Source organism: Pleurodeles waltl, chromosome 4_1, assembly GCF_031143425.1.
Source record: "Pleurodeles waltl isolate 20211129_DDA chromosome 4_1, aPleWal1.hap1.20221129, whole genome shotgun sequence".
Taxonomy (NCBI): domain Eukaryota; kingdom Metazoa; phylum Chordata; class Amphibia; order Caudata; family Salamandridae; genus Pleurodeles; species Pleurodeles waltl.
The window spans coordinates 560,415,338-560,443,119 of NC_090442.1; positions in this window are offsets into that span (position 1 = coordinate 560,415,338).

Below are 27,782 nucleotides of genomic sequence, written 5' to 3' on the forward strand. Positions count from 1 at the left end.
GGGTTCAGTGAGAAGAAACCTTATTTCACCAGTCACAGCAGTTGCTTCTTTTATTCTGCTTGCATTAAGGTTTAAGTGTTTGTTTAGGCTGCATTTTAATGCATTGGCCTGTGTTTTATTTTAGTGCAATGGTTTTAAGTCACTATGCAAATAAATAAAACTGAAAACAGTTCCCATTCAGTGCAGAGGACGGTGAAGCACTGGTTTATAGCAACAGACCAACAGTCGGTTCTGCCTGTGTAAACCATTGAGTGCAAGGCCACAGTGGTGCACCCGACACCCTGTTTAGGCTTGCATTGCAAGTAAAGGGAAGGCTCATTAGAAAGACAGTCAAGGCCTGTGAGTCACTATGAAGGAATATGCTACATACACAGGTTTATTCGTTTACTGCATTTTCCAGTACATTTTGTAGCACAATAATAGTACTACACACATTCTACAAAATACTATTCCTACATGCATAAGTATATTTTTCAGTAGTAAATGTGGCAGTGATTGGGGAGTGGATGGAAAACAGGGAATACTTACTACTAAAGGTGTACCTACCCACAAAAGTGTGAGTGCATAGCTATTCACAAACCGCCCCACTACAGTTGCTGCAGCCAAAGAAAAACCCCAAAAGGTGGTAAACTACTCACGCTCAGAGCTGAAGTGTGTCCAGCACCACCATCCACTTGTACAACAATGGCTCTAATTAAGAAATCAATGATGGTAGGGACTTAAACTAAAACACCATGGGAAACAATGTTAAGTTAAACTATTTAAAATAGTTGAAAATACACAAAGAGTAATTTAATGTTAAAATTATATAAATATGTATGTAAGAAAAAATAGTACTTAATATAATTATATTACTTTTATAAATTCTATACAATTACTTTTAATAATTACTGATGCTATATATATATATGTATATATATATATAGTCAATGAAAAAAAAAAAAAAGGTTGAAGATAATTTATAGTTAGGAAAACATAATTTATTAATAATTTTAGATATTAACCAAACTTAAACTACACAAACATTGGAAATTCTAAAGTTATAGTTATAACTACAGTTATAATGTCAGTTATGTCAACACTACTGACATGTTCCATGACATCATTTATGACATGATTGATGACATCTCAAATGACATCATTGAAATTATAACTGTAAGTTATATCTATAACTTTAGAATTTCCAAAAATTGTGTAGTTTAAGAAGTCAACAGGGGCTGACCGGCAACCCACCCAGAGCCAGCACTGTTGCTTATAGTTTAGGGGTAAGGGGTGGGGTCAAATGGGCAAAGATTGTAGGTGATTTGGCATCTTTGCATATTTAGCAGCAATGAAAAGGACTGACCGTGGACATCAGACCAGGAGATGGCAAGAAATAGCTCACTCATCTTGGACCTTCCCTGAGCCTTTAAAATACTCTGGGGACCCCAAGACCATGTTTTTTTAAAGGGGGGCATGTGGCCCTCCTCCCTGAGCCTATTTTGGTCCTGAGGATCAAATCACCTAGGGCCTGAGTTTTATATAGGTGGGTGTCCTAGTGCCTACCCATGTCGGAGTCCACTTCAGGGGCCCCATGGCCCCAGCTGGCTCCTCACATGTTGCAGGAGCTGACATTGCTCCCTCCTGGAGAGACCAGCTGTTCATGCTTCTCTTTTTGGACTGGAGCAATCTTTTGATCTGTTTCACTGCATCAGCACTGGCAGGATAACATATCACAAGTCTCCTAACAGCTGGCAGGAGCATTTTTAAAGCTGACAGCACACGCAGGACCTAATTTACATGAAACTGGCGCATCAGAATTGATGTGCCAGTTTTCTTACTCCAGCCCTGGAACCCATAATGATGCCATGGTAGAGCTGTATTTATGATACAGTGCTCCATGGTGCACATTTCCACAGGTGCATCAGAAATTCTGATGCATCTGTAGCGCTACACTGATGCATTGCTGAACTAGCATAAAAAAAGTCATGCTACTCCAGCAACGCATGGAAGACTACCATGCTGGATATGTGTGGGCTATGAGTGGTAAAATGCATGAAGGATGTAGTGCTATGCAGTGTATCTATAGTAAATGTATATGCTGGATGTTTGTGTGCCTTTGAGTGGTACAATACAGGAAGAACACAGTGCTGTGCGGTGTGTGTATGCTGTATGCATGCACTGAGTGTGTGTGTTTGTGTGTGCGCATGTGAATGGTACAATACATGGCAGACTCTGGGTTCCATTTTAGGAGAGCCAGACCTGCATGGTGAAGCATGGAAGGGCAGTAGAAAAATCCTCCCACATGGATTTGTGTGTTGCTCCATTCATGTAAACTGGGTGAGGTCCACAATGAAAATGGGAGAGCCAGGCTTCCCCAGTACACCACAAAGGGCCTGACTATGTGAGAATCCACAGGAAAAAGATAGGTCTGATAAGAGAATTATGAAGGGCTGAGGCCCAGGAGTAAGCTTTTGGTACACATATAAGTGTGGCTGATATCTGTGTTTATAAACTCTAGTCTCTAGTATGGCCTGTGTTATGGGGCTATCAGCTTTGGAGTCACTCCTGCTGTGACAGAACACTTTCAAAAGGAAAAGAGGGCACCTCAAAACAAGTTGATCCTCAAAGACTCAGACTCCAAATCACATTTGCTGTATGGAAATGGAACATAAGAAGGGGAGCTTGAGACCCCAACAATGGTCATCTGCCAAGCAGCCAGATGGGCTGGGAGAGGAGAGGAAGCTCTGCAATACTTCTGTTTATGACCAGAACTGAGGGCTAAGTTCTGCTAGTCTAGCTGCTGGGTGAGGGGAAATCACCTTGGAAATCCAAGACCACCTATCATGTAGCCTGATGCATCAGCACCTGCCTTTCTAAGACCAGTGTGACCTGTAAGGAAGAGGAAAGTCTTCCATGAGTGAGGTTTAGACAGAGGTTTTGTTGAGTGGACTCCCTTTGCAAAGTGTGAGGAGACAGCTGCTGCACCAATTGGGTCACTGCCCACATACAGGACAAAGTCAGCGACTCCCTATGCCAGAGGAGGGCCACTGAAAATTAAACAATGTATATTGCTGTACTGATTGTGATGGAGCCCATGCAGAGTGAGAAGCTGGTGACCTTGTATGCCAGGAAGGGTCATCGCTGAGGTCTTTGCTGTGCTAAATGGGCCATAGCTCATGTACAGGCAAGATATGGTAATATTGTATGCCGGATGGGGTCACCAGGAGCAACATGAAATGTAGCCTGATCAACATTCTAGCACCGTAGAAGTGCTGACACCTTGGGAGTACCTGCACGCAATCATCAATGCGAGTGACCCACATCAGGGTCATTGCAATCACTCCCCACACCATAAGACAGATCTGACACTTGCCCTGCAAGGAGGAGTCTCGCAAAACCTCCGGTCACTTCAATGATGCAACTGAGGGTCAGGAACTCTGAGCCCACTGAGTGCAGCCCAGTTGGGCTGCGTACTGCGAACTGGCCTGATTCAGATGCTGCAATTTCAAGAGCCTGTGGACAAGGCACATATAGGAACTGCAGACACCTCAAGCCTGCAGGTGTATGGGAGAGTGATTTCAGGACAGTAGGCACCAGGGAAACTTGCTTCCAAGTTAGTGCTGTAGCACTAGAACACTGTTGACTTTGAAATAGAATCAAATTGTGCTTTTGAGACTCGGACTCCTAGTAGGGCTTGGCTTGGAAGTTGCCTATAGTAAATAACCACTATCTCTAGGAGTGAGTAGGGAGTTGGAACTAGGGACCACATAAAGAAACACTAGAACCCTGACCCAGTTGTTTGTAAGTGTCAGAATTTCCATTGGTATTGTTTTGGCCATAAAAATGAGCATTTGTCTGGACAATGATTTATTAATGTGGCTGTGTGCATTTAGAGTTGTAAGCCTTTGTACACTCACCTTTATTCACCACCAACTGAAGGAGGCTTGGACTGCTCAAACCATGCTATTCCTGAGAATCAAGTGTTGAAGAGTGCTTTAACAGAATCAGGCCCCATGACATCAGGAGTAAAAAGCATCAACCCCCATGGTTGGGCGCACTTTATTAACTGCAGCGGTCACTGCCAACAGACAGGGGGAAGACAATGTATCGCTCACCCCATTACAACCCGTCAATCCACCAGCATTTCCGGGAGCGTAACCAACGCCATCAAAAGCACGGCGGAAACAGTGTTTGGAAGGGAAACCACTCACCTCTCGACACTCAACGAATAACCAGGACGCCATGGAGCTCGAGTTACAGGTCCTGCTCATGCTGGTCTACCTCCTCATACACCAGGAATATCAAAGGCGGCGGCGGCGGCGACGACCACGGTGAGTACTGCACCTAGCACACAGGTGAGGGGGGAGGAAAAAGAGAGTGACACACACATGCAACATGCAACACCCCCACCCCCACCCTCACCCACAACACCATACACACGAACACATGCAGCAACATTACATTTACCACCCATAACCCCCTGGAAGAACGCAAGGACAAAAAAGGACAAAAGGAATGGAGTCCAATCAGTGATATATTAGAAATAGGCAGATATACGTAACAAATATAAAAACAGTATTTACAAATATTTACAATATGTACATAAGGCCGTACATTGTCATTTCCAAATGTCTGTAGCCACTGGGCCAAAAATCATGGGCCAAGCCCACACTTGACTCCTGCCTCAATACGGAGAGAACACTGCAGGGGCATCAGGTCATAAACACACAGGCACCTCAGGGGGATGGGTAAGGGGGGCACCTCATCCGGAAGATGGAATATCGCCACTGCTCCTGAAGGGGGCCCCATGCCCACTGCGATGTCCTGGGGAGTGCAAAGCCACAGTCTCTCAAGTGGGTGAGGGGCCCACTGCCTGGTCCTGGGGAGTGCAAAGTCATAGTCTCTCAAGTGGGTGGATTGCCCACTGCTTGTTCCTGGGGAGTGCAAGGCCACAGTCTCTCAAGTAGGTGGTTTGCCCACTGCTTGTTCCTGGGGAGTGCAAAGCCACAGTCTCTCAAGTCTCTCAAGTGGATGGGGTGTCCACTGCTTGTTCCTGGGGAGAGCAAGGCCACAGTCTCTCATGTGGGTGGTTTGCCCACTGCTTGGTCCTGGGGAGTGCAAAGCCACAGTTTCTGGAGTGGATGGCATCTCCACTGGCTCTGGAGGGGGCTTTTTGCCCAGTGTTCTTCATCCTGCCAGGGAAAGGGTGAGTGGATGGCTCCTTTCACTGGTTCTGGAGGGGGCCTTGTGTCCAGTGTGCTTCATCCTGCCAAGGATAGGGTGAGTGGATGGCTTCTTCCACTGGTTCTGGAGGGGGCTTTGTGCCCAACGTGCTTCATCCTGCCAAGGAAAAAGTGAGTGGATGCATATCTCCACTGGTTCTGGAGGGGGTCTTGTGCAAGGTGTGCTTCATCCTGCCAAGGAAAGGGTGAGTGGATGCATATTTCCACTGGTTCTGGAGGGGGCCTTGTGCACAGCGATGCAGCACCTGGGGTGTGGCAGTTCACATTCCCTCACCTGGGTGTCTGAGGCACAAGATTTGCAGGGACCAGGTAGCATGATACTCCATGGAGGCAGGGCCAGACTCCATCCTGCGGCGACTAAGGCTGCAAACTGGTGGTAGTGCCGGTGCTAGTGGGGGTGCTGCTAGTGGTGGTGGGAGGCTCCAGCCCGTCTCCTGCAGCTTCGGATGGACACACACTGGGGCTGTTGCTGCTGGTAGTGGTCCTACAGTCAGCGGTGCAGGTGGTGGTGCTTGCGACTGGGATGCTGGCGGTGGTACAGGTGCTGCCAGTAATGGAGGGAGGCACCAGCCCATCTCCTGCAGCCTCGGACGGCTGGCCACTGGCGATGCTGCTGCTGACAGTAGTGGTGGCAGCGGCAGTGCAGGTGGCAGTGCATGTGGCGGTGCTTGAGGCGGGGATGCTGGCGGTGCTGGCCACGGTACAGGTGGCGGGGCTGCCGGTTCTGATGGTGGCCACTAGGCCCTCACCTGCAGCCTCCCATGCCTGAAATGAATTGGCTTTTCTGCCCTTGCCTCACCTTGGCAGATGCTGTTGGGACCTTGGCTCTGGCAGCTGGAGTTTTAGAGGAGGCCTTGCTGGGTGGGTCGTGCTTCTTGCCCTTGCTGCATGCTATCCCCTTCTTCACCTTGGCAGGTAGTGGAATGGTTTGGTACTTTGCAAGGGTCAGTGGCACATTGGCTGGCCTGATGGGTGCCCCCTTTGAGCCTCTGGGAGTTACAGGTACCACAGCGGACACCGACTTGGTGGCTGAGGTGCTGGCCTGGGTTCTGGACACCCTGGCCTGAGGTGAAGGACGGGGGAGGGGTAGGGAACAGGTCAATGTTTGCCAGGAAAAGATTTTTAAACACACTGGGATGGGGAGATGGAGAGGGTTTGGGAGTGGAGGAAGAGGGAGTGGTTGTAGGAGGTGTCTGCTGAGTTTGGGTGAAGGTGCATGGGCTGGATGCTGTTGTGAGGTGAATGCCTGTTGGGTGGGTGGGTGCTTGCGTTTGTGTACTTTGGGAAGAGGGGTCACAGACAACTGGGAGAGGACACAGGGGACGTGTGCATGGTTGCGGGGGTGGTGACTGCTTGTGAGGGGTGTGTTGTGATAGGCATGCTGGTGATGGAGGTAGTGGGTGGAAGATGTAGTGCATGCAGGTCTGAGAGTAGATGCTACTGGGAGGGAGGTAGACAAAGAGGAGGGGGACACAGTGGAGGCAGTGGATGTTGGTGTATTTGCATGGGTATGGTGCTTGTGTGAGTACCTGTGAGATGAAGTGTGGTGCTTATGTTTTGCCTGAACCACTTATGTGTGGTGATTTGGGTGAATGTTGGTCTGAAGGTGTGCTTGGGTTAGGCTGGGGTTCAGGGGATTGAGCCTGGGTAAAGGAAGTTGGAGGAGGGAGGCTAGACACAGGGACAAGGGCTGCCATCAGTGTGGAGGCCAGAGCCTGAACTGCTCTCTCTTGGGCCGCCACACCAGAGTGAATGCCCACCAGGTATGGAATTGTTTGTTGCAAATGCCTCTCGACACCCTGGATGGCATTCAGTATGGTTGCCTGCCTAACAGTGAGGGATCTCAGGAGGTCAATAGCCTCCTCCCTGAGGGCAGCAGGGCTGACTGAGGCAGGGCCTGAGGTACCTGGGGCGAAGGAGATGCCCACCCTCCTGGGTGAGCGGGCATGGGACACACGCTGAGGGGCTGCTGGGAGGACGGTGCTGGTAGTGGGGGCCGGCTGTACCTGTTGTTGGGGTGGTCCGCCAGGGAGATTCCATCGGAGGAGGAGTCGCTGTCTGTGGTCTCCCCTCCTGTCCCCGTCGCAGTGCTCCCCTCGCCGTCCATCCCACTGGTGCCCTCACTGTCTGTGGATTCGGCCTCCAGGGCCATGTGGGATGCAGCTCTCTTCATCGCCGGTGCCTCTGCTCCTCCGCCAGATGATGCTAATGCACATAAGGACAGGGTGACAAAACAAAAAGGGGGGGGAGGAGACAGAGGAAACTCTTGGTCAATGCCAGCAACTACATTACCGTTGGCGTACACAAAACACAAGGACCAGCCCTATGCACTAGGCCATGCCCAACAATTTACTAAGACAGTCACAAGCCCATGCGGTACAATGCCTAACGCCATCATCTGCACACCAGAAACCCACAGGACCCTGTCCAGTAGTAGATGCCCACTTTCACTATTGAGGCTGGAGTGCTCCAGAGCCTGACCAACAAGGGACCTACCCTGCCATGTTTTCCCTGGCCTAGGAGCACCCACAGCCCACATCCCCCACCCAGGTACCTCCTAATGCATGAAAAGTCAGGTTTCAGATTCTGTACTCACCCCCTCGTGGCTGCTGTGATGCCTTTAAGTGCCCATCCAATTCTGGGTAGGCTACCTTCCTCGTTGGGAGGCCAGCCCCAGCTGGGCCTCTGCCATCTTCTTTGCCCAGCGGTGCAGGTCCTCCCACCTTTTGCGGCAGTGGGTGCTCCGCCTGTCAAAGACCCCCAGGGTCCGCACCTCCTTGGCGATGGCAGGCCATATACCCTTTTTCTGGTGTGCGCTGACCTGCATGGAAAAGACAGCAGAAAATGCAATTAGTCTCCCATCCGGAACGTCAGACTCATTCCCCACCAGATCCCACACATTCCCTGACGCACATACATTGACCACCTTACATGCTGCACTCTGGCCCGGATGCCTCAGCCCCCCCAACACGTGGCTTACACACACAGCAATCCCTAAATCCATGGCCCACGCATCATGCTCACAGCGTACTCACCTGTTTGTCTGGAGGACCGTAGAGTAACGTGTACTGGGGTAGGACCCCATCCACCAGTTTCTCCAACTCCTCCGCAGCGAAGGCAGGGGCCCTTTCCCCAGACACATGAGCCATGGTCGGTTCCAGACACAGGTCACAGCAGCACTTGCAGTGTAGGTCCTCTCCTGTTGAAGGTCAGGTAGCAAGTGAATGATTAGATAGAAAATGGCAGTGACGTCCACTGCAGTCCGTACCTTCACCGCCGGCGTATATCGCCATTGGCTCATGGAACCATTAGGGCCCAATCATAACCAATGTGATTTTGAGCGGCGGTCATCGACCGCCTACCGCGACGGCGCACAATGCGAGCGCAATTACCTCATTTCCACTTGTCCTTCTTCACAGGTCAGGCAGCCGCCATTTCAGGGGAGCACAGGGCATGGCAACTAACTGCGTCACAGCAGACATTGGCACATCAACTGACTCGCGAGTTCACATACTGTTTCTGTAAAGTAAACAAATCATCATTAGTGCAATAGATGTGTGAATATGATCCTCTGCTCACCATTCTCTTCCATAGGCTTTAACCGCTGAGGCAGAATATGAGTTGGTGGCATTCTCCGGTGTACAGATCCCTGGTGGACCTTGCGACAGTGGAGGACAGATACATCATCATTACCTACAGACTTGATCGTGCAACAATCAAAGAACTGTGTGCCCAGTTGGAGCCAGACCTGATGTCAGCTATCCGACAGCCCACAGGAATCCCCCCTCTAGTGCAGGTCCTGTCAGTGCTCCATTTCCTGGCAAGTGGTTCCTTCCAAACAACAGTGGCCATGGCATCAGGGATGTCTCAGCCAATGTTCTCTAACGTGTTGACCATAGTGTTGTCTGCCCTGCTGAAACACATGTGCAGCTACATCGTGTTCCCCCAGGTGGAGGAATTGCCCACAGTGAAGGCTGACTTTTATGCCCTGGGACATATCCCCAACATCATTGGTGCCATTGATGGGACACTTGTGGCATTTGTTCCCCCCCCCCCGGAGAAATGAACAGGTATACAGGATTAGAAAAAGCTATCACTCTATGAATGTGCAGATGGTGTGTTTGGCAGACTAGTACATCTCCCATGTGAATGCCAAATATCCTGGCTCTGTACATGATGCCTTTATCTTGAGGAATAGCAGCATCCCATATGTGATGGGACAACTCCAGAGGCACCGGGTGTGGCTAATAGGTGAGCCAAAGGTCCCCACCCAGTATAAATTGGTGTATGGGGTTGTCCCTAAGGGTGAGTGTGTGGTTAACAGGTATCCCTCAATATTTGCAGGTGACTCTGGTTGCCCCAACCTCTCACGGCTATTGACCCCAGTGAGGAATGCCAGGACAAGGGCAGAAGAACGTTACAATGAGGCACATGGGCGTACAAGAAGGATTATAGAAAGGACCTTCGGCCTCCTGAAGACCAGGTTCCAGTGCCTCCATCTGACAGGTAGCTCCTTGCCCTACTCACCCAAGAAGGTGTGCCAGATCATCGTTGCATGTTGTATGTTGCACAACCTGGCCTTGAGACCCCAGGTGCCATTTCTGCAGGAGGATGTGCCTGGAGATGGTCTTGTGGCAGCGTTGGAGCCTGTGGACAGTGAGCAAGAGGAGGCAGAGGAAGAAGATGCTGACAACAGAACCAATATAATTCAACAGTACTTCTAGTGACACACAGGTAAGACACTGTAAGTTCACTTTACATTTCAGTTATCTGTTGGGCATTGTACAAGGCAGCCTCTTTCCCTATGTGTATGGCCACTGACTGTACCCTTTGGCATCTCTATTTTCAGATCTCTGTGCCCCACTCTGGCTCCTGCTATGTGTACTGCTGCCCAACAAAGGTCATCCTAAAGTATATTTCACTGTACATTTGAGTTGCAATGCTTTGATAATGTTGTACTAATACATTTGTGAACCATTTGACAGACTCCAGATTGGTATTTGTTCCAAGGGTGTTTATTTAGGTGCTCATAAGTAGAGGGGGATGTGCAAGGGGCTGGGCTGATGGTGGAGGAAAGTCCAGGGTAGAGTCCAGTCTCTTGGTATCACAGGTGAATTGTCCAATGGGGCATAGGAAAGGGAGTAATGGCAGTTCAAGGTGGACAGGGTGATAGTGTGGGACAGAAGGGTGAGAAGCAGGATAGTCTTATTTCCTGGCGGGGGTTTTGGCAATGTTCACTGGCTTCTACCTGGATCGCAGGGCCCGTTTGCGGGGTAGGTTCTCCTTCTGCAGGGGGTGGGGTGCTGGTGGCCTGTTGCTCCTGTGGTGGGGCCTCCTGTCCACTAGCGCTGGTGGAGGTGGAAGGCTGTTCCTCTTTTTGGCTAGTGTCAGGCGCCCGTTGTTGTGCCACTGCCTCCCTCATGGTCTTGCCCAATGTCAGCCAGCACCCCTGCAATGGTGACCACGATGGTGTAGATTTTTGTTAAGTCATCCCTGATCCCCAGGTACTGTCCCTCCTGCAGCCGCTGGGTCTCCTGCAACTTGGACAGTATTTGGCCCATCGTCTCCTGGGAATAGTGGTATGCTCCCAGGATGATGGAGAGTGCCTCGTGGAGAGTGGCACTCCCCCTGTCGCACAGCAGTTCTCCCAGCTTCCATGTTGTCCTGTGCCTCTGTCCCCTGAGCCATGTGCCCACTGCCGCTGACCCCAGGTCCCTGATTGTCCTGGGTTTGTGGGGTTGCCTGGGGTCCCTAAAATGAAGGACACACTGTTGATTGACGTGTCCTGGGGACAGTGGCATGGGACCGCTGGGTGGGTGCTGTGCTGGTGTTTCCTGAGGGGGGAGGCTCTGTGGTGGGTTGGAACTGTGGCAGGGGAACCGACTGTCCAGAAGTTCCGGATGGGCCAGGTTGGTCATCCTGTTCCAGGCATGCAGAACTGCTGTCGTCAATGTGGGCCTCCTCAGAGGGGGGACTGGATGTGGCTGGCACCTCCTCTCTGGTGACGTGGAGTATGGGTCCTGTGGGGATACAAATGCATTGTTAATGTGTCTGTGTGTGCCATCTTGTTCACGGTGTGTTTCCCTGTATGGTTGTGATTTCCCTGTCAGCTTGGCCTTGTGTGAGTGGTGATTTTGTGAGCTGGGTGAGTCTCTCTACTGGGAATGCTGTGGTGATGGGTGTCCATGCATTGGTGTTGCATGCAGGGCTTGGTATTGGGATGGGTGGTTGTGTTAGTGAGGTATATGTGAGGTAGTGGAGTGATGGGGTGAGGGTAGGGGTAGGAGTTTGTGATGGCATGCAGGTAGGGTGGGGCGGATAAAGTAGTAAAGATTTGACTTACCAGAGTCCAGTCCTCCTGCTACACCTGCGAGGCCCTCAGGAAGCATGATCGCCAAGTCTTGCTCCTCCCATGTTGTTAAATGTCGGGGAGGAGGTGGGGGTCCACCACCAGTCTTCTGTAATGCTACCTGGTGTCTTGCTACCACCGAACGCACCTTCCCACGTAGGTCGTTCCACCTCTTCCTGATGTCATCCCTGGATCTTGGGTGCTGTCCCACAGCGTTGACCCTGTCCACGATTCTCTGCCATAGCTCCATCTTCCTTGCAATGGACGTCTGCTGCACCTGTGACATGAACAGATGTGGCTCTACCCAGATGATTTCCTCCACCATGACCCTTAGCTCCTCCTCACAAAACCTGGGATGTCTTTGGGGTGTCATGGATGTGGTGCGAGTGATATGTGTGAGGATGTGTGGGGTGAGGTGTGGGGTGATGTGTTGGGGTTTATGCTGTGATGTGCATTAATGGAGTATGGGTGATGGTGTTCTGTGCCTCTGATTGAGTGGGTGCTCCTGGCTTGTCTCTTTCTGCTTGCTAGCTTTTTTTTTCGCTGTAAGGGGTTGTGGGTAATGTGGGTGTGTGTTTTATAGTGTTGTGTGTGTGTGTGGTGTGGTGTGTGTATATGTGTCAGGTGTATGTAGTTTGAATTGTCCAATGTGGTGTAGTTTTGTTAGTATGTGTGTATTTTGAGCGCGGCAGTGTGTACTGCCAATGGTTTACCGTGTTTGAAAGACAGCCACGTTGATTCATTGGTTGTGATACTGTGGGTGTATTCCTTTTGGCGTAATGGTGTGGGTTTTGCTATCGCCAGTTTATCACTGATCTTTGGTGTGGCGGACTCGTGTGGGTGTCTTTATAGTGGCGGAATTCTCGGTGTGGGTCATAATACCCATGGCGGAACACCGCCGCGGGCACGGTATGTTGGTGGCCGTCAGCACGGCGGTAGGTGGCATTTACTGCCACAGTTGTAATGAGGGCCTATATGTTAATCCAACCACTGCCACATATGTCCGAAGGCCCTGTGGCCAACCCCTATTACCAACCAACCCCACGCAGTGCACAGACTTCAGCCATGCACAGCTGGGGTTGGTCACTCAGTGTGGCCTGCAGGCTTTCCCTGTGGCCAACCCCCATAACCACACAACCCCATGCTGTATATGGCCTTTGACCGTGTGTTGCAGAAGTTGGATGCAGGGCCTGTCTCTCAGGGTGTGAGAATATGTGTGAGAGAGTGTCACTGAGTATGAGAGTGGGTGTGAGAGTGTCTGAGTGTTAGAGTCGGAGTGAGAGAGTATCTCTGGGTGTGACTGTGAGTGGGTGTGTGAGTGTCTGGGTGGGTCTGTGTGAGACTCTAAGTGGGTCTATGAGTGGGAGTGTGAATGTCTGAGTGGGTGTGTGAGTGGGTGCATGAGTGTCTGCCTGGGTCTGTGAGTGGGTGTGTCAGTAGCTGTGTGAGTGACTGTAGGAGGCTGGCTCTCTATATAGTGTACAGAAATGATGAGCACTGTCAAGAGAGTCTAGCCAACTCCACCTTGGTATCCAGAGGTATTAAGTAGAGCACCTAATGCTCAATTTTTTAATGCTAGCTTGGTCAAGCAGTTAGGCTAATCTTGGAGATGTCTAAGCATTTGTGGTACTCACATTATCAATAAAAGTGGACACACATTCAGAAGAATTACTCACGACCAATTTATGAAAATACTTTAGATTTGTATATATTAAGACCAAGATTATAACAATTGGGTAAGTACTTATTAAGTTATGAATTTTCAAAGTTTAGCAAAAATAGTATTTTTGTGGATAATTACACACCATAGAAATCAATAGGAGATAACTTTAAAACTGCATATAAAATCAGGCAATGCTCTCACAAGTGTCACCTTCTGTTTTAGGTTGAGGTTGTGGAGATGTCCTGTGGGCCAGCCAGTGAATTTTGGGTGGTTCCCCGTTCAAGCTGGAGCAGCGCCTCAAAGTCTTGATGCTACTGCAGAACGGAGAAGAGGACCAATAGCAAACACACTGCAAAGGAGAACTTAAAGGTAAGTCTGGTGGGTCCCCTTGGAGTGTTGAGGTCGCAAGGGGTTGGGGCCCCTAGAGCACAGCTGGTTTTCCATTGCAGAGGCCAGGTAGGCCAGGTACAGAACAGATGGGTCAGCAAAGGGCTGCATGTAAAGAATCCTTTGGAGACAGGTATAGGTCACTTTGAGGGTGGATCACAGGTCAGCAGGGCCACTCAGTGGGTGGGTGGGGGGTTCTTGGGTGTCTTGAAGTCCCTTGACTGGTGCTTGCTCCTTTTCCTCTGAGAGTCTGGAGTGGACTTTTCTTATGGGTGTCTGACTTTGGATGACTATTACCCCGGCCTGTAGCACATCTCAGCCACTGGAGTTTGCATTGTGACCAAACTTGTCATACTAGCAAGGTTTGTCCTCCAGATCCATCAATTGAAATGTGGCCTGGCTGCTTTGTCTTTCTCTGGATCTTGTTTGCTGGGTTCAGGGAGTGAGTCCTTCAGTCTGGAGGGACATTTCTTAGAGTCCCTTCATTGTCCAATCAATCCCTGAGTGGTGATTGTTGAGTCCTTGGTGCAGAAGGCAGGGTTTGGTGCATTTTTGTTCTTGCAGCAGGACTTCTGTTCTCAAGCTTTGGGTCTTCTTTGCCCCTAGTCTTCTTGTGTCCGATGCATCTGATCTACAGGTCTAGGGATTCCCTCTAAATCTTGCATTTAGTGGTCATTTAGCAAAGTACCTGGTAGTGGCCAATGGGCCACTTACCTTAGGGTGGCTACACCGCCCTATGTGACCACTTCCTGTGGGGAGAGGTCTCATCCCTAACACTGATAGGCTATTTTTCTGCCATCCAAGATGGAGGAAAATGAAGTGGAGTGGTCGCCTCACCTGCCACTCCTGGGGGGGTAGCAGGCTGAGGGTGTTCACTCCTCCTATTCTGACTAAGTTTTCTACCAGTTATTCCACTCAAACTGGGGGAAAAACTATTGGACAGCCTTAGCAGTGGAGTCAGAGGTCAGGTTTCAAAGGCAGTGAAGACTTTGAAGCGGATCGCTAGGCCTGTGTGCCTGCCTGGGGGAGGAGGTGTAACACTTCCATCCAGGAAAGGCTTAGTGTTCTGGCTCCTTAGACCAGAGGCTCCCACCCCAGGAGTCCAAACTTCTCTCTTGTAGAAGAAGGCTAGCTAAGAACAGTCAGCAACCATGTCAGGGCTGGTAGTTTTTTTCAGGTGGCACCAGTAAAGGTGCCCTCTTAGTAAATGTTCTATAAAGTCAACCAAGGGCATTAGTGTGGGTTTATTATTCTGAGTTGTTTGATACCAAACACCCACTCCCTCATTATGACTTTGGCGGTCAGCTGACTGTAACGCCGGTGATGACGGTAGTACCATTGCCAGGCTGGCGGCGGAGACTACCAAAATATGACCACGGCGGTGATCCCTCCCATATACAGCCAATGCACCGCCTGAACCGCCAGTGTGGTCCGGCCACCAACCACGGCAGTTGCCATCTTCAGGCCAGCGAAACACCATTCACTGCCCACCATATTATGACATAGCAGACCGACAGGATTTCTGGGGCAGGACCACCGCCACGAAAAGCCTGGCTGAAACGACCCATTTAAAAGGAGACACTCCTTTCCAGGAACACAGAGGAGTCTGCGGCCGCCATGGAACCCGAACTGGAAGTCCTACTGATGCTGTAACATGCGATGGGAGTCCAGGAGCAGCAACATAGACGAAGATGACGATGGTGAGTACAGCCTCCTAGCACACAAGGGAGGGAGGGGAGAGTGACACATCTACACGCACAACACACACCCTACCCACATACCACACATGGAGAACAATCCGCTGAAAAATACAACAGCAACATAAGCCAGAAGTAAAGAAAGCCAGGACAAATACCTTTGGTCCAACCACTATTTTCCAGTGGGAATAGTGACCACATGAAACACAGGAAACTATATGCGTAAAGGGCCATTGGCCAGTCCAAAAGTGTCCATGCTACTACACAGTGCAACGTGTGAGGTCCAACTTGACTCTTGACAGCCCAAGTGACTCCACTGGGCAGGGACATCAATGTTTAAGGCAGGCACCCTAGGAGGTAATGGGGACAGGGGTGTTTTTTTTCTTGGAAGGGGGGTCTTTTGGATTGGGAGGCGGCTGGCTTTTGCTCCTCCGTTAAGGGGGCAGAGGAGTGGGCTTGGAGCGGGGGGTCCGATGGCTGTCCTGGGCCCGTTGTGGGTGGTATTTAGTGAGGGAAGGGACATTCAAAACACTAGGGGGGCATGAGAGAACTGAGAGCTGGAGGAACTGGTCTGTGGAAGTGGGACCATACGTTTTGTGACAACATGGGGTGGGTCAAGAGGGGAGAAGAGGTCAAGGTGGGAAATACATTTCTTTTTTAGGTACAGTGGAGCAGAGGGTGGGAGGAGGTGTTAGAGTATTGGACTGGGTTGTAGGTACAGGTATAGTGTGCAAGTGTGGGGTGGATGGCTGTTGAGTGTCTGAGTGGAAGAGTTTCTTTGTTTTGGGAGGGGGCAGAGAGGGAGGAAGAGGACAAACAGGTTGTGTGCATGTATGTTGGGGTGGTGTCTGCAAGTGAGGTGGGTGTGCTACATGTGGTTCTGATGGTGTTGGTGGGGACTGCACATGTGGTGAATGGGGTGCTAAGTTGTTTCTTCTTAGTGCTGCTGTGTGGAGTCCATAGCAGCACAAATGTCTGAGTTGATGAAACCAGCTGAATGTACGCTGTTGTGTTACAGGGGCTCATTTTGCTCTACTTCATTGACATCTCATTTGAATGTAACTAATGGTATCCCTTTTTACAGATGTAGGAGTGGTCACTATTGTGTACTTATGTTAGGCGTACAGACTGCTTTCACATAGTTGGCCAATGATAACTTGTGGCATGCTCATACACTGGTTATGTGTACCCCAAGCTGACTGTCCATTGGATGGATGCGCACATTAAGTTACATTTGCACAGGACAAGAAAGGTCAAAACATTGCATTTTGTTTGAATTAAAGCACAAATCCTTCAGTTGTGTTTAATTTTGTTTATTGAATTGACAAAAAATGAGGGATAGTGCAATAGAGTGGGGTGATGGTGGTTGCAATCTTCAGTGTGGTGGCCCAGTCCGTTTGTAGCACAGGTCCAGTATCCATGGGGTCATAGGAAAGGAGCAATGGCAGTCCAAAGTAAACAAGGTATCTCAGTGGCACACAATGGAGACATGTTGGTGAGGCTCACTTCCTGACAGTGGTTTGGGTCTTGGCTACAGTCTATGGTGGCTGTCTGGGTTGCAAGGAACATTTGCGGGGTGGTTCTTCTGCTGCAGAGGGAGAGGTGCTGTGGTCTGTAAGTCCTGTGGCAGGTCCTCCTGTCCACTAGCTGCAGCAGATGTGGAGGGTTGGTCAGTACACTTGCTAGTAGAAGGGGCCCTCTCGCATGATGGTAGCCATATCACTCAGCACCCCCTGCGATGGAGGCCATGTTGGCACTTAAAGCCTACAACTGCTGCATGACCTCCTGTTGGTGTACCCCCTGCATCCTCTGGTTCTCCTGCAAGATGATAAGTACCTGACCCATCCTGTCCTTGGATTTCTGGTATGCTCCTAGGACATGTGACAGTGCCTCCTGGCCAGTCGGTTCCCATGGTTGGCCCACCCCTAGGCGCACAAATATCCTCCCACTGGCCCTGACCCCCTGTGCCACCTGAACTGTGTGCCCACAGTGCCCACTCCCACCGACACCAGGACCTTCATCATCTTGCCTGTGTGGTGTTGACTCTGGTCCCTGGACATGTGGGCATACTGTTGATTGACATGTCCTGGGGACAGAGGTTTGGGGATTTTGGGTGGTTGCTGTGGTGGTGGTATCTGATGTGGGGTGCTCCGGGGTGGACGGGGTGTTGCCTGTGGTGTTCAACTGACCAGTGGTACCAGATGGGCAAGGGTGATCATCTAGATCCAGGCATCAAGAGTTGCTGTCATCACTGGGGCCTTCTTCTGGTGGAGGACTGGGTTGACGTGGCACATGCTGCCAGCTGACATGGGCTGGGGTACCTGTGGACATGTATGATATTTGTTACATTCATTCTCAGATACATATTCCGCATTTCTGGGTTTCCCTAGGGGATGGGTGTGGTATTTCGCCACCTTTTGTTTGTGTATGGTGATGCATTGTGGGATTGATAGTGCTACATGCTGCCACGCATTACTGATGTGTGTGCATGCTGACCTTAGAGGTTTGTGCTTGCAGTGGGTAGGGCATGCAGGGGTACCTTGTTGAGGATGATTATGGGGTTAGTTCGCTGTTTGGAATGGAGTGGGATGAAAGCAGCTAGGATGATGGGGAGAAAGGCCATGCAGGTGTCGGTGGTGGTAGGGAAGTAATGGTGACTTACCAGTGTCCAGCCCTCTAGTGATTCCAGTTAGGCCCTCTGGACGCAAGATAGCCAAGACTTTCTATTGGAGGTCCACTGCCAGTCTTCATTATGGCAATGTGGTGCCTGGATGCCATTGCACGCACCTTCCCCGTAGACCATTCCACCTCTCTCTAATGTCGTCCCTTGTGCGTGGATAGGTTCCCACGGAATTCACTTTGTCCACAATTCTCCTCCATAGCTCTAGCTTCCTGGCAATGGATATCTGCTGGACCTGTGCACCGAACAGGTGTGGCTCTACCCTTCCAATTTCATCTACCATGACCCGCAACTCCTCATCAGTGAAATGGGGGATCTTTTGTGGGGACATGCCTATTGTTTAGTGGGTGTTATGTGTGTTATGTGCAGAGGGTGGAATGTTTGGTCGGGGTACAGGGTGTGTGAGTATGTGGTATGCTTTGAAGTTGTGATTATGCTTCTTTGTTTTGTGGAGATGTTCTCACATTCTTCTGCATCAAGAAAAAAACATCAAAACCGGCAGAAATGCATAGAGGGGGCCTTTGGGAAGCTGTTCCTCACCCGGGCAATATTGGGAAGACCTCTGCATACTACTAAGGTGAACAGTGAGGGGCAAAGTGGGTGCAGCTACCATGTGATTCACACATTTGCATACTCATAGCAAATTAAAGGGAGAACCATGTACTAAAGGGATGTGCAGCACCCCTCCCGAGTGTGATTGTAGCTATTCTTCGGGGCCCATCACTATTCAATGGGGGGGAGACACACAAAACCCCTCCCTAGGCTGATTTTAGCTTCGGGGAACCCATCCCCAAGGGCCCACCACTATTTAATGGGGTGGGGGGGCACCCTGCTGATTTTGGACCCAGGAACTCCATTCCACAGGGCCCACCACTATTCAGTGAGGGAAGGGAGCTGCATAACCCACTCCCCAGGCTGATTACAGCTCTGGGGATCCACCACTATTCAATGGACGAGAGGATGCCCCTTCCCGGGCCGATTGTGGTCCCAGGGACCCTATCTCCCAGGGTCCAGCAATATCGCCTGGGTGCCCTGTGCTCCCAGCGTGCATGATGGGGACCATGGGAAGAGTGTTAAGGGCCCTGTAATCCCAGCCACCTCCTCGCCTCCTACGGGAGACGGCATTGATTTAGCACACAGGGAGCTGCTAAACCTGCAGCTCCCTGTGTGTAAAAGTAATTGTTTCATCTCTTTTCCTGCCCGCATCTCTGTGGGCAGGAAAAGAGAAGGATCCACGGCTTCCAGTGGGGGAGAGCACTTTGAAAGCTCTCTCTCACTTACTGGAAGCAGAGTGTTTGCTCTGTCTTGGTCAGAGCTGTCAAAGCTCCCTTAAGTTAAAGCAAACAACTGTGTCCCAGGGGTGGGCACTCTGAGACATACCAGGAGCCCAACAGCTATGTATAGCTCCACGAGGGGAGCTGCGTGGCCCACCATCAATGTTTCATTTTAGCCCCAGGGAGGTGGTGGGGCCCATGGCCAGGGTTACTTAATGGAACCCCTTCATTATCTTTTTTCAGTCTTGGGGAGATGGCAGTCCTCGGGCTGTGAGGGGGCTGCACGACCACCTTTCATTTTGAGCAAATTGCTCTCGGAGGAGGAGGCCACCAGGACTGCCTCACGAGCCCCCACACAAATTCCATATTTAACTCTGGAGAGGTGGTGGTTCCTGGTGTATTAGAAAGGTCACACAGGCCTCCCACATTTTAAATAAACATTTTGTCCTGGGAGGAGGTAGTACACTTGGTGTGGGGGACCACGCAGCTGCCCACACATTTCTATATGATTGCCATGGGAAGATGGTGGTCCCCAGGGCTAAATTAAGCCCTTGGAGGGGGGGGCAACCTATCAGATACCAGCACAGGCACAGTTGGATGAGCGGAGGATCCATATCCCTAGATATCAATATTATTTTGTTTTTAATATCTCTAAAACCACTGAACGAATTTACACCAAATCACAATAATTATGCTTTCTGGAACAGAGCTAGATTTCTGCTAATTTTGGTGTAATTCCGCCTAGAGGTTCGGGCTGTAGTCATGTTCAAAATCCCTATGGGAAAAATGCATGGGGAAAATGTGGTTAGAGACATCCACTTTTTCTCAGTCCCCACTTAACGGATCACCCTGAAATATTCAAGACAGCAGCTGAACCCATTGAAGTATAAGTACATTTTGTGGCGATTCATCGAGAGGTGCTAAAGTTATTAGAAAAACAAAAAAAATTCTTCCTAAGGAAAGGAGGTCCTAACTATAACTACCTACTGCAGACCACCAGAGGTAACATATAAACGTATATTACCTTCTGACGGTTGCCAGTAGGTAGTTATATTTATGACCATGTTTCCATAGGAACAGCATTTTTGACTTGCCTATATCCTTAATGCCATTTGTTGAATATTCTTAAAGTTTTCCAAAAGAAGTCTGCCGGTGATTCTTGTGCATGGAAAGTTTTGGGGTGATCCATCAAGCAGGGCCAAGAAAAAGGGGGGGGGAGTCAAAAAAAGTGTGTTTCGCGTGTTAATTCCCAGAGGAAATTTTAACACTGGCTACAGCCGAAACCATTGGACGGAACTGCACCAAAATTTGCAGAAAGGTAGATTTTGTTCCGCAGATTGTGCATTTTTCATTTGGTTGAAATCCATTCAGTGGTTTTCAAGATTGAAAGGGAAAAAAAAAATGCATTTCTAGGGCTACGGATCCATCTCAAGGTTTTTGCGATTATTGTGGTGCATTTGTGTGCCAACAGGAACGCTGTGATTGAGTGGCCGCAACCTGACCAGAAAGTTGTGGCTGCCATTTTAGGTTACATCACATGGTCCACAGGACTGAAAAATAAAATAAAAAGTGCTGTAAGTCGTCACGGTGGAGGTACCCTGATCCCAGGGGAATGATATGGAGGTCTTTGTGTGTAAAATTATGATTCTAAAAGGATTTTGTTTCACCATGCACAATATTTCTGAATCCATCGTAATGCTCAGTAAAAGCTCCCATATGTAACATTGCAACAAATTCACAAGTATCAGTGAAACTTTTTTTTTTTAAACATTCACACTAACTCATTCACTTATAGAAGCACTCATACACTCATGCACCCACTCACAGACACACTCAGACACTCACGCGCTCACTCACAGAGTCACTAAGACACCCACACACCCACTGACAGATCTACTCAGACATTGACACCCACTTACAGATCCACTCAGACCATCACACATACACTCACAGACCCACTCAGTGCCTTACACAACCACTCTCACACCTAGACACTCTCACACCTGCTCTCCCACCCAGAGATACCCTCTCACACCTAATCTCACACCCAGAGAGGCAGACCCTGTGGCAAACTCCTGTGGCAGAGGGCCGAAGTCCATGCGTGCTGCAGGATTGGGTGGTTATCGGGCAACCAACCCCCGTTGAAGTCTGTTGGTGGCAGTGAGGTTGGGTGGTTATGGGGGTTGGTGCAGCAGTAGTTGGATTAACGTATAGTTATGAAAATTACTTTATTTTAAAAAACTATATAAATTCCCTTAAAAAAATAAAGGTTACAGGGAAATGATAGGAAATAGTGTCTTAGTGGGTGCATCAGTTTCTGTGTGTGTCCCTAGTACATGTGTGAGGGTTTCAGTGGGTCTGTGAGTGGGTATGTGAGTGGGTGTATGCATGCCTGAGTGGGTGTGTGAGTGGGTGAAAGAGTTTGAAAAAGAGAACTTGAGAGAGAGAGAAAGAGAGTGAGCGGGAGAGAGATAACAAGTTTTTAGGCTTTGATGGATGATATGCTTAGAATGAGATTTGTCTGGACAAACTGAAAAGAAAAATGTATTTATCAATTAAAAAGAGTGAAATGACCTCTCAGTATGAACCTTAAACTTTAAAATTTTAAACAAATTAAAGTAGGGGAATGACCACACACACCTGGCCTAGAATCCTCAACTATCAGTGTGTGGGTTTGTGACCTTAACAATTGTGCCACAGGTGACTTACGTGCTGCAGTCATTACATGGAGAGACCATCTTTTTCATCCCATTATCAAGTCCTTGCACTTACCTAGGGAAGCACCTATTTGGAACACCAATAAAAGAAACAAAAGTGACAGAATCCCATTTGTGGTTGGCTATCAACGATCAGCTCCCAACTACAGAAATATAATGCAAATAACGTTTCGCTGACTGTCCACTTGTGAAAAAGTCTGAAAGGTTTTTCTAAAACCACCAGTCATTGCTTACCACAAAGCTCCCAATTTATGATTACTTATTGTGAGAGCTTAACTTAAACAAACATCAATCAATCAATCAAAATATTTAGAGAGCACTCTACTCACCCGTGAGGGTCTCAAGGTGCTGGGATGGGGGGGGGGCAGGTAGGGTCACTGTTCGAACAACCATGTTGAACAAATTCAGGGGTTCATTGCTGTGACTCTAAAAGGTGCATCACATGTGAATACCTTTTGCAAACATCATCAGTAACTAGCTCTCTTATCAGAAAGACCTATGGAATGAGACAACATCTTTCATGTCACTCAACATGCATTATTTCTGTAATTCAGTGCCAATGCCAAAGCTGTAAAAATAAATATGTAGGACAAACAGTCAATGGCCTCCATACCCAATTCAGGAACCACAAATCAGCAATAATTAACAGGAAACTGTACAAGCCTGTAGCCAATCATTTGTATTTTTCCGAGGAACATGTTTTCAAGAAAGAACTACTGGACGTCAGACAACACTTTTGGATGTACCATTTAAAATCACTGCATCCAGATGAACTGAACATCACTGACAGATCACTGCATATCTGAAGAGTTCTCAGGACTGCATTGATTCCACATTTTAATTAGAATCTTCACTTTTAGCACTGGGGGTCTCTGGTTGGCAGTCAATTTGCCCTCTGTCCAAGCAAGGACACTCATTCTAGTCAGGGTAAAGGAGAAACACAGCTGGGTAACCCCCCTAACCCTCTTGGTGGCTTGGAACAAGCAGAAAGACTTAACTCCAGAAGCAATGTGGAAAGTATTTGTACCAACACACACAGTAATACAGTGAAAACACTACAAAAAGGACACAACACCAGTTTGGAAAAATAGTTAATGTTTATCTAAATCAAACAAGACCAAGATGACAAAAATCCAACATACACAAGTCAAGATAAGAATTTAAAAAATAATCTTAATCCTTAGAAAACAGTGAGAATGCTGTTGTTACACAAAATACCTGGTTTACGTAAAAAAAAATGCCGCACGGGTAAGCGTGCATCAGAAAAGTCAGTGATGTGCTGATTCCTTACTTGCAAGTGAGCCCGTGCGTCATTTCTTTCTCCAGTCGGGTCAGCGAAGCATCGTTTTACTCCCTCGCCAGGAAGCAATGCATCAATTTCCGGATGGGCACCTCAGGTCCTGGCAGGCCATGAGTCGATTTTTCACATCCAGCGATGTTGCGTTGAAATTCGGTTGCACGGTGTCAGGAAACTGCTCTGCGTGGGGTTTGCATCATTATCAGCAACTGCTAGCGGGTGTTGTGCATCGTTTCTCCAGCTGAGATGCATCGATCTTCCAGCCACGTTGCATGCGGAGCATAGATTTCAGTCATTTATCAGGCGTGTTACGGAGGGTGTTTCGAAAATTTCCCCGCACGGCGGTGTTTGCATGAATTTCATTCCTTTACCACCAGCTTCACCTTTCAAGGGCCCAGGGACTGGATTAGGCACCACTTGGCAGGGCAGGAGTCTCACCAGAAAGTCCAGGTGCTGGCAGAGGAAGTCTTTGATGGCCATGAGACTTCAACAACAAGAGGCAAGCTCAACTCAAGCCCTTGGATATTCTACTCAAGCAGGAATGCACAACAAAGTCCAGTCTTTGTCCCCTCTCACAGGCAGAAGCAGCAACTGCACGATAGCCAAACAAAGCATAGTCACAGGCAGGGACAGCACTTCTTCTCAGCTCTTCTCCTTGGCAGAGGTTCCTTTTGAATCCTTGAAGAAATCTGATTTTCAGGACAGGCTCCAGACTCACACCAGGGGGTTGGAGACTGCAATGTGAGAGGGCAGGCACAGCCCATTCAGGTGTAAGTGACCACTCCTGCCTCTACTCTAGCACAGATGGCCCATCAGGATATGCGGGCTACTCCCGAGCTCCCTTTGTCTTACTGTCTAGTGGGAATTCACACCAGCCGAACTGTCAGTCGGACTCAGAAGGGGAATCCACAAACAGGCAGAGTCGCAGAATGGTTTAAATGGTTTAAGGAAGAAAATGCCCACTTTCTAAAAGTGGCATTTTCAAATTAACAATCCAAAACCACCTCACTAAAATATGTACTTTTAAATTGTGAGTTCAGAGACCCCAAACTCCATATTTCTTTCTGCTCCTAAAGAGAACTTTAATTAAATTTAAAGGCAGCCCCCATGTTAACCTATGAGAGAGACAGGCCTTGCAACAGTGAAAGCTGAGTTTAGCAGTCTTTCACTGTTAGGAAGCGTAAAACACATCAGTACATGTCCCACCTTTAACATACACTGCTTCCTGCCCATGGGGCTACCTAGGGCCTACCTTAGGGGTGCCTTACATGTAGAAAAAGGGAAGGTTTAGGCCTGGCAAGTGGATACACTTGCCAGGTCGAATTGCCAGTTTAAAACTACACATGCAGACACTGCAGTGGCAGGTCTGGGCCATGTTTACAAGGCTATTCATGTGGATGGCACAATCAGTGCTGCAGACCCACCAGTAGCATTTGATTTCCATGCCTTAGGCACCTCTAATGCACTTTACTCGGGACTTACCAGTATATCAAATATGCCAATCATGGATAAACCAACCAATATTACAATTTATTCTGAGACCAATTGCAATTAGCATTGATTAGCAGTGGTAAAGTTTCCAGAGTCCTAAAGCCAACAAAAATTGGTCAGACAAAATCGGAGGAAGGAAGCAAAAAGATTGGGGATGGCCCTGCAAAAATGGCCAGGTCCAACATTCACTCATGATGCTTTCTGAAAATCCACCAATGTCAGCTGAGCAGCCACTGAGCAAACCATCTTGTACTACCTGCGGCAGGCGGAAGCTGAAACGTAGTGGAAATATATTTTTCCTATTTGATGAGTCTGTCCGAGTCACTTCTTTCTTGCATGTTTCATTTTCCTGTGACTCATTGTATCCTTTGCGATCAGGATTTTTGTGCCTGGCTGTCTGTTGTTTTCTTGTGATCTTTTTCAGTTGTCACCACTAGGTAGTTATATTTAGGATCATTTTTTCTATAGACAGAGTTTTTTGTTTTGTCAATAATTTTGGTGCTTTTTAAACCGTATACTTTGGTCAGTTCAGCTGCTGTCTTAGAAGTTTAAGGAAGATCTGTCATGCAGATGGCGTGAAAAAAGGGAGTCCCAAAACACTTTTCCCCATTCTATGTTAATGGGATTTTTCAATTTTTTGAGCACGACTACAGCCCGAACCACTGAACGGCAACTAGAACAATTTGGCAGAAAGTTAGGTCTTGGTCCAGAAAGCACACTTTTTGTGATTCAATGTAAATCTGTTCAGTCATTTTAGAGATAGTAGGGGGAAAGGAATATAGATATCTGGGCACACAAATACTCAATGAATCTCTGCAGATTGAGCAGTGGATCCACGAGTGAAAGGAAGAATCTGATTGTCTTGCCAGGGAAGTTGTAGCCGCCATTTTTTATTATCAGTGAATGGTCCCCATGGCCAAAGGTGAGGCTGTAATGGAGATAAAGGTGTCAGGGTAGCAGTGAGGCACTCTCACACCCACTGTTACACCCAGACAGACACTCTCAAATCTACTTTCACACCCAGACAGAAACGCTCACACCCACTAGCATACCAAGAGAGACACTCTCACACCCAGACAAACATATGACATCCACTCTGATATTCATCGAGACATTCTCACAGCCACTGTCAAATCCAGACAGACACTCTCACACCCACTGTCACACCCAGATGGACATTCCCATATCTAGTCTGGGATCCAGGGCAAATATGTAATTTAATTAAGTAGTTTTAAAATGAAATGCACACGGCTGGCCGCAACTTGTGATGGAAGTTGTGGCTAACATTTTGTTTTTCGGTGATTGGTACCCAGGGCTAAAATGGGGGCTTCAGTGGATAAAAAAGGGTCAGAGTAGAGGTTCCCTGATCACATGGGGGTTTATTTGTATGGAAAATTAACTTAATCAGTGGGTTCAAATAGTTGCAAACATTTATTTTTGTCATTTGCCAAAACCCACTCATATTTACTAAAAGTAGATTAATGTTTTTTTAACATCCTTTTGCTATATAATAGGTAGTCACATTCATCTTCACTGTTGATGACTTATACAAATTATCATATAAAAAATCGCAACAGTATTTGTTAACAAACATAGAAATTCACTGAAAAAAACAAAGGTCATTTGTGAGAAAGGGCCTCTTTTGACATGGCCCCTCATTGTTGCCTGGAAAATAATGTGGTTTCAAACTGTAAGTGCCCTTGGCCCCTGTTAAACAGGTTCCAAAGGCCAGAACTCTTTCCTGAAAGATGTACTATGTTTTGCACCTCAGCCACCTTTGTAAATGGTACCCCTGGTACCTTGGGCATTGTTACTGAAGAGGGTTCCCTAGAGCTTTAGCACCAACTGTGCCTCTCTGAGAGGCCCCACAGCAACCTCATGCAGACTGCCATTGCAAGTGCATGACAAGGTGCATTCAAAAGCTGCAAACTTGTCATGTCACTCACTAACACAGCATGCAGTATAGCTATGTCACCCCTCTGGCAGGCCTTACAACCCTAAGTCAGGGTACACTATAATGCATGTGAGGGCATATATGTGAATGAGCAAATATACCCCTACTGTATCTTTGCTAAATTCTCAGACGTGGTAAGTGCACAGGAAAGCCATAACAAATGCATGTGCTAGACACTGGTCATTTCCAGTTCCCCAGCTACACAATGGCCTGTCTGAACACTGGGTTGTTTGATATCAAACAACTCAGAATATTCAATCCACACTGATGCCAGTGTTGGATTTATTATAAGATGTACCCCAAGGGTAACTTAGAGATGCCCCCTGCAAACCCTTACAACTCTGGCATGGTTTCTGACTGGTCCTGACCAGCCTGCCACCACCATACACAATACTGGTTTCCTTGGGTGAGAGCATTTCATTCTCAGGAACCAGAACACAAAGCCTTTTTCTGGGTGGAGGTATTACACTTCCTCCCACAGGCAGGCACCTTGCACCAGCGGTCAGCTTCAAAATTGTAGGACCTTTGAAATCTGACATCAGCCTATGCTGCTAGAAGCAAATGGGCGCCTAACTGTTTTGTCCCCACTTTAGACAGGAAAATCAGTGGTGAAAGTAACAAGGATAGGATGAGTGGTCAACCCCATCCTGTACCACCCCTCACATTTGGCAGACAAGGTGACCACACCCTCTCATTTTTCTCCATCTTGGATGGCAGGAAGATAGCCAATCAGGGTTAAGGATGTTACTCCTTCCCACAGGAATTTGTCGCTCATTGGGTGTAGTCACCGTAAGGTAGGTACCTATTGGCCACTAACAGGTGCTCCCCTAATGCACCCTCAATTCAGTATTTAGTGGGAATCCCTAGGCCTACAGATCAGATTCAATGGACACAAGAAAACCAGTGATAAAGAAGACCTGAGGCATGAGAACAGAAGTCCTGCTTGTAGGAGGCTGGGCTGGCTTGTAGTGGGCACCAGAGTTACTTACACCTTGTGCCAGGTCCAGTTATACCTTATTAGTGTAGAAGAGCTGTTTCTAGCAGCTTA